The sequence below is a fragment of the Rutilus rutilus genome (genome assembly GCF_951802725.1).
Source record: "Rutilus rutilus genome assembly, chromosome: 6".
Taxonomy (NCBI): Eukaryota; Metazoa; Chordata; class Actinopteri; order Cypriniformes; family Leuciscidae; genus Rutilus; species Rutilus rutilus.
This window is the reverse complement of record NC_140214.1, coordinates 1,119,528-1,132,348: the sequence shown is the minus strand read 5'-3', so window position 1 is coordinate 1,132,348 and position 12,821 is coordinate 1,119,528.

Genomic DNA, 12,821 nt, shown 5'->3' with positions numbered 1-12,821 from the left:
CAAGCTGTTTTCCCAGAAACATTCCCGAACTCAGTTGAGGCTCGCCTTTTAATTAATGTTTTTTGATGATTCTGCTGTTTTTTTATGTGTGCACAACACTCTGTGTTTTTTATGCTCATCTATATCTGTTCATAATTAAAGCGCTGTAATACAGGCAGTAATTCACTGCGCTGATTGTTCTCATCAATCACAATCATAATCATAAAGACGAGTTCGTTTTGGCTTCGGTTAATTAGCAGCTCTGTGGTTAAATGCCATTAACCTCACGTTACCTCTCATGTGCTTATTCATATCACAAAACATGTACATGTTTGGTTTGAAAACTAAAATGTTTGTCACTGGAACAACTTATTTAAATCTAACTTATGTTTTTTTTTTTTTAATGGAGTCAAGAACCCTAGAGTTCCATATATAACCTTTTTGGCATAAATTTGGCATAAAGAAAAGGGTTCTTTAAAATGGAGTCAAGAACCTTAGAGTTCTTTTTAAAGGAGTCAAGAACCCTAGAGTTCTATATAGAACCTTATTGGCATAATGGGTTCTTTATAATGGAGTCAAGAACCCTAGAGTTCTATATAGAATGTTTTCGGCATGGTTCTTTAAAATGGAGTCAAGAACCCAAGAGTTCTAAATAGAACCTTCTTGGCATAAATGTTTTCTTTTAAAATGGAGTCAAGAACCCTTGAGTTTTACATAAAGCCTTTTTGGCATAAAGGGTTCTTTAAAATGGAGTCTAGAACCCAAGAGTTCTATATAGAAATGTATTGGCATAACGGGTTCTTTATAATGGAGTCAAGAACCCTAGAGTTCTATATATAACCTTATTGGCATAAATGTTTTCTTTTAAAATGGAGTCTAGAACCCTAGAGTTCTATATAGAAATGTATTGGCATAACGGGTTCTTTATAATGGAGTCAAGAACCCTAGAGTTCTATATATAACCTTATTGGCATAAATGTTTTCTTTTAAAATGGAGTCTAGAACCCTAGAGTTCAATCTAGAACCTTGTTTTCTAAGAGTGGAAAAACAAAGAGGAGTAAAGTGCTCTCTATAGTAGAAAACGCTGTCTTGTCTCTCCAGCTCTGGATGAAATGATTGTCCAGTGTTTGGTCACTGGTATCCCACAATGCTGTGAGGTTGAACTCGTGTGTGAGGTGTCTGTGTGTCTCTGATGTTTGAGTTCAGGCCTCTAGAACCCTAAAAGAACAAAGAAACAGTGACTGTAATACAGACTTTACTCTTTCAACAGCTGACCTCAAACACATACAGAGACCTTTTAAGAAAAATATGTTTAAAAAAATGTATCTCTCAGTTTTGTTCATTTTCTGACCGTCATGAACATTCATAAATCATCATGCAATATATAATATAATATACATAACTGTTTATAGTAGCCAATGCAAAGTTATATGCAAAAGTACAGCTTGATAAGAAATTACATGATAAAAATATTAGATAAATATTAGATATTTACAAGGCAAAAACAATACAATCTCAGTATGACAGCATAATAAAAACTTTCAGTTTTAATGTGGCTTTTTCTGTGCTATTTTGTGTGATCGTTCTAAATATTTAATTTAATTTGAATTAAAAAAATCATAATTTATTTAATTTAATTAAAAAAGGAAAATAATGCAATGAAAGCGTTACAAAATGTTTCATTTAATTGTAATAAAAAATAATTCATAATCAATTAAATTTAAAAAGGGCAATAATGCGATTTGATTAGCAATAAAAATAATAATTTATAATGAATTTAATTTAATTTGAAAAGGCCAATAATAAGATGAAAGCGTTTCAAAATGTTTCATTTAATTGTATTAAAATAATTCATAATTCAATTAAAAAAGGGCATTGATACGATTTGATTGGAAGTAAAAGTAAAAAGGCGAGTAATGAGATGAAAGCGTTTCAAAATGTTTGATATGTTTGGCAATAAAAATAATGATTTTTAATTAATTTAAATTCATTGTAAAGATGTGATTAATGTAAAACAGTGATTTCTGTCAGACTGTTGAACACCGCAGCACGTGTGTGTTTCACATCAGATTCCTGTACGACTGTGGAAAGTTAAAGCAGACTGGGATTGATGGTAATGATGGCTTTATGTTGGAAACACTCCGTTTCCATGACAACGCTGGGCTCTGGGAGAGGGTTTGTGCATGTAAACACTCGCGGACGCTCTAAAGCATTAAAGTAAACTGCTGGTATGAGGGACGTTTTTTATGTTTGTGTGAAGGCTAAAATCTCCACCACAAGCCAGACCAGCTGGAGACGTCACAAATGTGCCTTCACTTCATTCAAGACACAAAACCACAATCCGACGGCACTTCTGGAAGTGATTGTGGCGCGTTTGGTTCCCATTGGGAATGAGCGATCCCAGAGGATCCACACTGGACTGAATGTGTGTTTGCAATCTTCCACGGACCGAATCACTTTGAGCTGCGTTCACACAGGCGGAAACAAGCTTTTCAAGTTAGCATAGACTATATATAGTGTGTACATTTGTTAAATAAAGAGGTTTAAGGGGTTTGAGGGATTAATTATCAGTAGGCCCTATCTAACTGTTACCCTGACTAAAATATATTTATTCAATGTTATTCGCATTATATTTCTGTCATGACAACTCTTACGAGTGTTTGGCGTGGTAATGGATATGATAATGTTGATATGTTTGGTCAAATGTTGCTGTCAAATCAAATCACTAGCCAACTATTTACTCGCTTTGCTGGGGAAGTTCGTGTAAGCCAATTCTGCGCAGATTTAGGAGATGGTCCTCACTGCAGAACACGAAATCCAGGGGGAGGAGTTGGATCCAGATCCAACTCCTCCCACCTTACATATACCTAAACCATAGACTGATGTAAAAAATAGACCTAAACCTACCAATCTCCAGCCCTTAGATCTGGATCCAACTCCGCCCCCTGGATCTCGTGTACTGCAGTGAGGTGCTACTGAGATTTAGCGCAAATACGTGATTCAGCATGATATATTAAATACAGCGTATTGCACAGAATCTGCTCATATATAGCCTACTTGAACACACACACACGTCACTGCACGACAAATAAAGGCGCGCTTGTTCATTTGCATTGAAGCAATAGCGAAGATTAAAAAGCAATCGGTTAACAGAAAAGACATTGTTATTTTACAACATCCTATGTTCTTTGTACTGTATTAATCTGTCCACATAAAACACATTTTTTTGGTGAAAAGGATCACCAAAGGGAAGAGGAAGGGAAGAGATGCTGTTTGAAAAATGAATGTATGAAATCCAAATTTTATGACATATATATATATATATATTATTTTTTATTATTATTATTATTTATTACATGGCTTGGTTGAATTCTAATGTAGAATGCGGTCTGTTATTTCTTGATAACAATCCGCTGCTAAGTATAACACACCGTTGCCATGATAAACAGAGCGTTGCTATGGACGCAAGATTCTAACCGTAGAGACGGAACGGAATATTCTCTTTAGCGGAAGCAATACAATCGTTTTTAAATCAATAAACTCATTTTTAAATCAATATTTTGTGTCAAATTATTGATTTATTTGGTAGGTAGCCATGTAATAAGCGGGATAATGTAGAGCGAGGCGGTTGTTATAGCGAATACAATCCCTATTCGAATACAACCCTATTCGCTATAACAACCGCCTCGCTCTACATTATCCCTTACTTATTGGCTAGTAGAAGTTCTGAATGGCCAGTAACTTAAAAATGCCAAATTGTCCAGTGAGTGAAAAAGTACATTTCAAACCCTGAATATACATGAATTACACACAGCAGATATACAGGTGGAGCTGGGGAGGGGGGAGGGGCTCTGAAAGCTCTGCAGCTGCTCATTGGCTACTTTTTCTTACATATTTTAGGGAAGCTTTGGCGAATCATCTTCACTTACTGACCTTCAGCTCCCGATAACACATAAAAGAATCAATAAAACCTTTTATTTAAACCCTTCTGATGTCCCTGCATTGCTTGTTTTACAAGCCGAGGGAGTCTAAATGAGAATTATTTAAATCTAAGTCTAAATGAGTTTTTATATGATAAACTTAACAATTCTAGAAATGACAGGATAAATAGAGATTCAGTGAGGAACCATTTCAACATGTTTATAATAAAACTGCTGTAAGTGCCTGGGAGGAGCTCAGTGCCTCATCACAAACAGATCTGGAGAAAGCAGCACTAAAATCAATTTAATGTTGGACATTTTGTTCTAGTTTAATGATCACAGTGACGTCTGGAATAAAGTTACACCCAAAGCTTCACAGTTTCACCCGTCGCCTGTCTGTCTCTCCTCTTGCGAATAGGAACAACGGACAACAATAGAAATGTTTAAGTCTCATAACTTTTTAACTTAAGAGTATATCCTGTATATTGTAGTAATAACTTATTTTTAGTTCGTTTTCTTTCTCTCTACACTGATCTCTCTATACAGTTGTGTGAGGGTGTGTGTCGAGACACTCGGTAAATGTCTTTATACATGTACGTTTTATTGTTTTCAGTTATAACTGTGGGCTATTAAATGTGCTGTATAAATACATAAAAGTTGAAAGTATGTTGGAGGAGCCCCGGGGCCCAACGGAGGAACGCAAGATCTGTGTCTTATTAGAAGTGTTTTATAAACTCATAAGGGGAGGAGAAAGAAACGGCTTATTAAATCAAGACATCAGCTGTAGGGCATTAAGAGTGAAGAGTTTCACTGAAGTCATTCTGAGTGAACCCTTAACCTTGAGTTTAGGATCTTCTCTGTCATGTTTAACCCCTCGATGGGCCTCCGTGTGGCAAACACTCAGAGATGAAGAGTTTTTGCTCCTAGTTTTGCTTATTTAATTAAAATAACCTCAATATACTGTATGAAATTAAATGTGCAAAAACTTTTTTTGCACTCACATTGGCCTTTAAAGTAAAAATGTACCTGCCATATAGAGCTGCACGATTCTGGATAGATTGAAAATCATCACGATTCTGAACACACAACTAAACGTGTAATTTACTAGAGGTTCTGACAAAATGTAAAAGGGGTGGTTGATTATGATTTGACTTTTCTAACTTTAGTTAGTGTGTAATGTTGCTGTTTGAGCATAAACAACATCTGCAAAGTTACGACGCTCAAAGTTCAAAGCAAAGGGAGATATTTGCTTTTACAGAAATCGCTTTTTAAGGACTACAACAAACGGCTGGTAGAGACTACACCACACTCCTCCCGGGTTAATGACATCACCAACCCTAGAATTTACATAAGCCCGCCCCCGGAACACAATTTATAGATTATCAAGACAGAATATGCTAATCAATGACTAGAAGATAACTACACATCAGCTTCATAAATTCATCAGCTAACCATTCAGAAATGTCCTGTTGCTTCTACATGTTGTCATGTGTGTGTGTGTGTGTGTGTATGTATATATATGATTGGACGAACCTTTTATGGTCCTATGTCCTTCCAAAGACAATATATATATATAGACATCGTCTTTGAAAGACCCAGGACCATAAAATGTTCGTCCAATCATTGCATTCGGTCCGAATGATGTCATACCTGTAGCAGTCAGGTGGTACAACTAGAACTCCAAAATCCCAAAATTACTAAAACTTTAATTAAAAATAAAACGGAAAATACAAAAAATAAAAATTCATTCAAAATATGAAATAAAAGAGACGTTAAAAAAACAATAACAAATAAAAATGACAAACAAAAAAATTACTAAAACATTCAAATAAAAACTCATTTAAAATGTTTCTTAAAAATAGACACTTTATATATTTTTAAATAGACATTAAAAAACAATTACAAATGAAAATTACAAACAACAAAATTACAAAAACTTTAAAATGAAACCAGAAAATACTAAAACAAAAACCTATTAAAAATAATAATAATAATAATAATAATAAATAAATAACAAAAACTACTAAAACTTGTGTAACAGACTTTGTTGGATTCTGTAATGATGCATTAATTCTGGATGTACTGGCGCTCGTTGTGTGTGTGTGTGTGTGTGTGTGTGTGCAATGCTCTTGATTTAGGGCAGATGTTTTCACAGAAACGGTAGTTTTCCAACACAATAAAAGCGCAACCGCATTTTCTAAAAAACTAATTTAAATAACAAAATCTACTAAAACTCTGAAACTTAAATGGAAAATACAAAAATAAAAATCAAATTATGTTTAAAAAAATGATAATAGTATATCTCAGTGATAGTAAAACGACACTGGACACCTGACAGGTTAATAGGACAGTGTAACAGTGTAAAACAGATCAGATCTGCACAGATGTTAGAGATGATAGAGATCATCCCGGGGTCACGTGTGTGTTTAAGTGCTTCTTCACATCATGAAACATGACCAGTGCTGTTCTCTGACCCATCGACCAGCCTCATACACCACTAATAATCACAGAAAACTCATTTTCGCGTATCAATGTTACCATAAACACAATGCGTGATATAGAGACGCGTTTAGTGTGACCGGGTAGCAATAATCGCTTTGTGCTTTTGTTGCTTTGGAGTCTGAGCTTTCAAATTCTGTCAGTTTTATTGTGATATTCACACAATAAATGTGTTTTTGTGTCTCTTTAATGCATCGTTTCAGATAAATCTCGTCCTCTTTAGTAACAGCAGCAAATAAACATCAATGAACATCATGGGAATGTTGAAAGATACAGAACAAACTTACTGAAATCAGCCATGTCTCATGCAATCAAATCTTGTTTCACTCGGACGTCGACACAACAACAGGGAGAAAAGACTAACATTTACCAGAAATGTTCTGTTTAGGTTATATTTCTGTCGGACACATGATGAAGAGAGTATTAGTGCTGATGCAGGACATTATCTCTGATCTGTGTGTGCTTTTCCTTCAGTGTGTAACCTGATAGGCGCGTGTGTGTGTGTGTGTGGTCCGGCTCTGTGAGTTCTGGACCCGAGATCATGTGACTGTAGAAGCAAACCCGTGGAAGCTTCAAAAGTAAAAAAACAACTTTTTTCTCACAATTCTGACTCTTTTCTCACAATTGCGAGTTATAAATTAAACGAGTACAGCTCACAATTTTCACAATTTTCAGAATTGTTTACATTTAGTAATTTAGATTTTCTCAATTCTGATTTTACATTTTGCAATTTTGACTTTTTTCTCAGGATTTTAAGTTTACATCTTGCATGATTTAAAATTTTTGCAATTCTGACTTTAAATCTCACAATTCTCGCATTTAAAAAAAATGAAAAATTCTCTGCGGTTTGAGTTTATATCTCGCAATTTTATTTTTTTCACAATTCTGACATTTTTTCTCAGGAATTAGACTTTACATCTCGCAACTTTGACATTTTTTTCTCAGGATTTTACTTTTACATCGTTAAATAAATTTTTATTTTTATTTTTAATTCAAAAAGTTTTGCAGTATTTACATTTTTCACAGTTTTGACTACCTCTCAGAATTTTGCATTTTTCCTACAAATTTTAAGTTTACGTTTATTTACATTTTTCGCAATTTTGACTTTACATCTTACAATTAAAAAAAATTTAATTCTCAGAACTTTGACTACATTTTGCAATATTTACATTATTTCTCAATTCTGACTTTACATCTCACAATTCTCACATTTAAAAAATAAATAAAAAATTCTCAGAGTTTTGAGTTTACGTCTCGCAATTTACAATGTTTTCACAATTCTGCATTTTTTTTCTCAGGAATTTGACTTTTACATCTCGCAACTTTGACATTTTTTTCTCAGAATTTTAAGTTTACATCTTGCATTATTTCAATTTTTCGCAATTCTGACTTTACATCTTGCCATTTTGACACGTTTTCAAAAGAACAGTTTGCAGTTTCACGGTGAAGATCTGTGTTTGCTCTGGATGAAGCCGAGAGCAGCTGGATTCATAATATCATCATTAAACCAGATAAAAGGAAACATTTTCAAACGCTTTCATTCCCTTTGAACTTGTTTTAAAGAGCAGCAAATGTAAACACTGACTTTCCCATAAAGTCACCAGATCAGAAACCAAGCAGCTGACGAGATCTCAACGCTCGACGGGTTTCAGATATAACAATATGGAAGCAGAATGTATATTCAATGTATGTTTTCTGCAAGAGCATGCATGTTAAATATGTACTTTTAAACTGCATGCATAAAAACATTTGTAAAACACCTCTACACACACACATCTTCTGTGTCTCATCATTCCTCAGCTCTGCTCCATGACACACGCCTCTGAAATATGACATGTTTAATCCCGGCTGTGTGGTTTTGGATATCTGTGATATGAGCTGTGCTTCTGTGCACACAGAGAGTCCTTCAGACTCCTCGAGATACCATCGACGGTCCTGTCAACAATAACCCAATCCTGAGCACGGGTCACGGGACGGGTGTAACGCGTGTCGGACTTCAGCTCAATATATGAGGAGAAATTCCCCTCAGGAGCTTCAGTTCTCCAGATTCACTGAGCTTTAGCTGATCTATAGTGCACATCTATAGTTGATGATTAAACATCAGTGAGGAACAGAGGAGATGTGTGCAGTTACTTCACTAAATTAGACATTTTCACCTTTTATGTGCTAACTTACAATTTTGGACTATTGGACATATTTAAAAAAAAAAAATCCTTGAAAAAAAATCTTCATGCCTTAAAATATATTGACTGTAACTCGACACCCTTGCCTCATTTAGTATGCGCGGTTCTATGAATATGCAAATGAGCCCCGCCTCCACTCACTCACTCAGCTCAGAGATCCACTGGTTGACGATCACACGTTGATCTGATTGGTTACAAGGTAGTTTGTGACGTCAGAAACACCAGCGATTTCAAAGCGTGTTTTTGAGACTGTCTTTGGTTCACTGCAGTTTTAAGGAGGAAATACTCAGCAATGGAGTCGACTTATGAACTTACACATGCTTTGTCTTAAAGCAGATTAAAAACACCACATAGACACATAAACAACATTAAAAGCTGGATTTACACCACAGGGGGAAATGTATTGGCCATATATATATTTTCTACCGCCCATAAACCCAGTTCTGACACCAACATTTTGGATACCAGTAAAAATTCTCAATTCTATATTCGACAGCTAAAACTACTAGCCTAACTAATTTAAATGTAAAACATTATTAAAGACAAGTAACAGTAGTTTTCAGGTAGAGACACTGAATAAAGTTATCAAATCCGAAATAGCACTGGATAGTCTTCACTGTAAAAATTAAACATAAATGAATCCCCTTATTATCGTTTCAAAAGTTATTCAGTCAAAAGGAGTGAGTGATATTTTTCTCTGTCCTTTTTTGTTTGATTAACATTAAAAACACAGACGGCTGCAGGAATATTAGGCTACTGTCACTTTAAGAGCGAATGCACGGATCCAATATACTGATCCACGTGTTTACATTCACTCCAGCCATAACTGACTGTGTTTTCTAGGATACTCGACAAGACAGGCATTTTTTGACGTAATTTTGTGTCCGACATTTCATACATTCACCAACGCTGATTTTTACTCGCATTTAAATCTTGACGGGTGTTAATTTTAGGCCCTGGTTGTTTTTGTAAAAGCCCTCCAAACCTCGATTTTGAGGTTAAACTCTTCAAAACCATGAGAGAAATGGCACATAATGAGGTTATTAAAATAGTAAGTGCATGTAGAGTTTAAGTAAACTTCACAGGGTTGTGTCGGTAAACCCTCGGCGTGAGTCTCTCGGACTGTTTGTTGTGATGGTCGATGTTCTAGTGAACATCTGCCAATGATAATGTTGTTTTGAGTGTCTGATGAACGTGACCATCCTCATCTTAACCTCAGATGTATGAAGAGATCTTTTGACTGAAGTTTCCTGATTTCTGTGATGATTCAGAATAGAATAGAATAGAATGAACGACCTGTGTTTGTCCAGAGGCGCATCTTTTTGCATTATTAATCATTAAAAGATCTCAATCTCATTCCTAAATGTCATTGATTCTCTTTGATGAGTGCGATCACAGCGAACATTTAAATCTGCGTTCTGATCGTGAGAGAGCCGTTGTCATGAAAGAGCTTCATAAACAGTCTTTTCAACCACACAGTATCATTATTTCTGTTTTACAATAATTATAGTTATTATAACTATATTTTATATTTTATAGTCGGATTTAAACACTGAGGTCTACGGAAGCCATCAAAATAGAGTAAATCACCTTTTGAAAGTAACTTGATGCTTCAAATAAAGATTGTATCATTACATCGTTACACCAGTAGGTGGCGACAAGTAAATAAAAATGTATGTCATTGAATCACTCATTCAAGAGATTCGTTCAAAAGACTGATTCATTCAGTAACGAAACAAGTTTTTTTTGAGTGAGTCATTGAATCATTCACCCGGAGTAATGCAGCGCCAGGCGCGACGCGAGTGTGTTTCGCTAGTTTCAGCCCGACGCAGTTTTCATTTTCACGTCCTGCACCACGATGTTTAAATAGCAAATAAGTTAGCGCTCATCTGTGTGCATGAGCTGCTGGTCTGAGAAACAGGTGTGTGTTCTCTCACACACACACACACACACACACACACACACACACACACACACACACACACACACACACACACACACACACACACACACAGCTTTAATCTCGCGCACGAGCAGATCTGTTTGCACTCTGGACATGCGTTTGGTCTTTCCACTATCAAATTCACATTAAAGGGAAAAAGTTTTAGCTCAAAATACCCCACAGCTATTTTTAAATTCCCATTAAAGGGAATGGGAGATGAGACTCTGATTGGTTTATTGCATGTAAAGCCCAAAACACACCCATTACTCATTAAGAGAATAGGGATTAACCCTTTTAGACCAGCGCCGGGAGCGCCGACCACTTTTCCTGTCGTTAAACTAGCAAAAGTGGATTTGGACACGAGCTAACTGTACTTGCGCCCTGCGCTTTAGACCATGAGCTTAGATCGTTAAAATAGGGCCCCATAGAATCATTCATTCAAGAGATTCGTCCAAAACGCTGATTCATCCAGTAATGAAAGAAGTCAAGGATTTATGAGTGAGTCATTGAATCATTCATTCAACACGATTGTTTACAAATAATTCATTCAAATTAATTAAACATATTAAATAGACTGCATTAAAGTGGTGCTATAATGCCCTTTTCACAAGATGTATAATAAGTCTCTGATGTCCCCAGAGTGTGTGTGTGAAGTTTTAGTTCAAAATACCCCACAGATATTTTTATATAGCATGTTAAAATTGTCACTTTTTGAGGGTGAGCAAAAACACACCGTTTTGTGTCTGTCCCTTTAAATGCAAATGAGCTGCTGCTCCCGGCACAGGGGGCGGAGCTTCAACAGCTTCACACACACATGCACTGACAATTTCTAAAACTTTTAGCCTTTTATGTTCAAACTGGAGTCAGACAATGATGGAGAGACTCGAGAAGAAGTTTAGACCACTTTACTTTGACTGCTATTAGGATGTGAAGAGACTTTCAACCAGAACAGCAGCAAGTGTTTCTGAAGTCACTGCCTTTGAGATGAAACAGGGACGAGGTCCAGGAAAGAAGATCTCATTAAAACATCATCATCATCATCTTCCTCTTCAAAGCGGAGTGTGTGTGTAGAGGAGGAGGAGGAAGACGAGAATAAAACCTTCGTCGTGTGTTTGTGCTCCACATGAGACTCTGAGTTCATCGGATCTGAGAGGGAAAACATCAGGATAACCTGCAGGGAAGAGACACCACCGGCTGAGATCTGAGGTCTGATGCTTCAGGACTCTTTATGATCATATTATCAACATAATTCATAATCAGAAATATGAAACTTGAGCATCAAATCCTCATATTAGAGTGATTTCTGAAGGATCATGTGACACTGAAGACTGGAGTAATGATGCTGATTAATACAAATAAATGACAATTTACTATATATTCTCATTGAAAACAACTTTTACATTGGAATAATATTTCACAATTTTACTGTATTTTTGATCAAATAAAAGCAGCCTTGATGAGAAGAAGAGACTCTTTCAGACACATCACAAAATCTTGCTGCTCAAGAAACTTTATCACTTAAAGAAGAAAAATACTGAACTATATTTACCTGTTCTGATGGAATCACACGTGACATCTGAAGGTGAAACACAACCAATCATGAAACGGGATAATGACTGACGTCACAGAACAGCAGGAGCGTCACGTGACCACTAAACTCTCACCAAGAGCTTTTTATTAAACACAATGAACAAAATATCAAAATATAAATATGCTCCGGCATTCATAAATGCAAATAAACAGGTATTAAGCAAGGGCCGTATACGTTTAAATAAATAAATAAATAAATAAATAAATAAATAAATAAATCAATAAATAATAAATATTTAGCTACATTAGGGTAGGTCTATAAGGAAGGGGTCTCTTCCTCTTCTAATAAACTGAGTTTTTTTATTTTTTTATTATTCCAAACCATTTCTGTGCCTTTACTCGACAAGAGCTCAGAAAGTCTCATGTTCATCATCAACAAATCAATTCCAGACTATCCGCGTTTAGACCGTTTATATACTGTCTATGGTTTAGACTTTCTTCACAGCAGCGCCATCTTTGATTTGTGAATAAAAAAGTGAGGCTCTGTGAGAGACACACACACATCTCTGTGTGCTTGTACTGTTAGTTCATGTGTTTCTGGATTGTTCAGCTGAGGAAACACTGCTATAAAAAAAATAAAAAAACCTTCAGACAACATAAGCTGTGGAGAATCAATGCGCTGCTCTGAGGAGGACATCTAGTGGACACTGCGTGTTACTGCATGCTGATGACGACACCAAACTAGCTTTAAAAACAGCGCAAAAAAAA